The sequence below is a fragment of the Mandrillus leucophaeus genome, unplaced genomic scaffold (assembly GCF_000951045.1).
Source record: "Mandrillus leucophaeus isolate KB7577 unplaced genomic scaffold, Mleu.le_1.0 Scaffold46, whole genome shotgun sequence".
NCBI lineage: Eukaryota > Metazoa > Chordata > Mammalia > Primates > Cercopithecidae > Mandrillus > Mandrillus leucophaeus.
The window spans coordinates 4,211,113-4,213,035 of record NW_012104920.1 but is presented as its reverse complement, the minus strand read 5'-3'; the positions used below and the strand labels follow the sequence as shown (position 1 = coordinate 4,213,035).

The 1,923-nt window shown below is 54.5% G+C and overlaps 1 protein-coding gene and 1 long non-coding RNA gene across 2 annotated transcripts in view; both read right to left on the bottom strand.

The window, feature by feature from the left end:
- Positions 1–1,923, bottom strand: part of SPAG7 (sperm associated antigen 7) — a 19,817-nt gene that overhangs the window by 9,314 nt on the left and 8,580 nt on the right. The gene's annotated exons all lie outside the window — the stretch shown is intronic.
- LOC105549949 lies at positions 747–1,667 on the bottom strand. The gene is made up of 3 exons (XR_001007634.1): positions 1,539–1,667; positions 1,277–1,433; positions 747–1,161 (listed from the first exon to the last, which is right to left on the bottom strand). It is a non-coding gene; the product is annotated as an uncharacterized LOC105549949 (long non-coding RNA).

Below are 1,923 nucleotides of genomic sequence, written 5' to 3'. Positions count from 1 at the left end.
CCCGGCTAATTTTTTTGTATTTTTAGTAGAGACGGGGTTTCACCGTGTTAGCCAGGATGGTCTCGATCTCCTGACCTCATGATCCGCCCGCCTCAGCCTCCCAAAGTGCTCAGATTGCAGGTGTGAGCCACTGCACCCAGCCAATTTTTTAATTTTGTAGAGAGAAAGTCTCACTATGTTGCCCAGGCTGATCTTGACCTCCTGGCCTCAAGTGATCCTCCAGCCTTGACCTCCTAAAATGCTGGGATTACAGGTGTGAGCCACTGTGCCCAGCCTCTGATTGCACTCTTAAAATACTGCATCTTATAAAACCCTCTGGGCTGGGCACAGTGGCTCACACTTGTAATCCCAGCACTTTGGGAGGCTGAGGTGGGCAGATCACCTGAGGTTGGGAGTTAGAGACCAGCCTGGCCAATATGATGAAACCCTGTCTCTACTAAACATACAAAAAATTACCCGGGTGTGGTGACACATGCCTGTAATCCCAGCTACTCAGGAGGCTAAGGCAGGAGAATCGCTTGAACCCTGGAGGCAGAGGTTGCAGTGAACCGAGATCACACTACTGCACTCTAGCCTGGGCAACAAAGACTCCGTCTCAAAACAAACAAAAAACCTCTGATAGTGTCAACTGGCCATGTTTAACCTACACAAACAGCAATTTTATGCTGTTCAACTGAAAATTATTCCCCTTCTTCTCTACCAGTGGCTTCAGGACCCACCTTTCCGGGTACAAACCAACCAGGACATTGGGTTAAACAGCATTTATTGAATGTAAAGTACCCCAGCCCCATGGGGAAGAAAATTCCAAGAACAGGGAATCATACAGATTAAATACCCGCTGTGCATCCACACTCTCACACACACACACACACCACGCACCTATCCACGCTCCAACAGTGACAAATCAAACACCTGTTGTCCTCCAGCCCGCGGGACAGCTGGTAGGAGGCGGTTCAGAGGTGGGGCTCCAGGATGGGTTCTAATAGCAGCAGCCTAGTCCCTCCCTGCCCCCTGCCCTGCCCCAGGGGTCAAAGGGAGCTGGGCGGGGTGCCTAGGAGGTTGGTGGCAACTCTTCCCCACTCTGCCGCAGACGTTTCTTGGCTCTGATCTCATTCATAGCCTCTTCAATGGAGCGTGTGTCCCTCTTATTGGCCACGGGCACTAGGGGCAGAGAGGAGGGTAGGGAGGACCTAGAAACCCGTACCTCAGCCTCCACTGCCCTCCCACCACATCCCATGCTCCTCTCCCAGCCACCCCGGCCGCACTGTGGCCTCACCACAGCCGTAGGTTTTATTGGCCTGCAGCATGTGCGCTGCGTCTTTCGCTGCTCCCTTGCCGATGAGGTGGCTGTACTTGTCCTTGTAGTCGCTAGCAGGGCTCACCACCACGGGCCCCTGCTGGGCTGCCTCCTCCTCCTGCCTCTGAGCCAGCTCCTGGGGGTGAAAGTGGGGGCACTGGTGCTCAGGGCCCCAGCCCAAATCCCCACCCCTCCCAGGTGGTGGGCTTCTGGGCCCCAAGGGCTGCCACGCATAGCTCACCTTCAGCTTCCGCTTCTCCTCAGCCTTCTGGGGATCCCATTCCTCTCCACGACGGTAGGAGTCTAGCTCTTCATCTGAGGGTGCAAACTCCTGGAGAAGAGCACAATGATGGGGTCAGAGTCCATACAAATGTTTCATTTCATTCCTTCATCAGGGAAGGGGGAGAAGGCCACAAAGGGGAGAGGAGAGAATGAGGAACTCAGGCCTTTTACCTTTTTGAAGATCATGACATAGCGACAGTCATCATCTTCCCCAAAGGAGAAGGATGTGAGGCCAGCCACTTCCACTACATCATGTCTGGGATGGGACGGCAGAGGGGAAAGAGTATCGTGAGCCAGGAGCGGGCCTAGTGCCCTCCTCCGGAGGAGCCCCCTGCTGGCCCTTT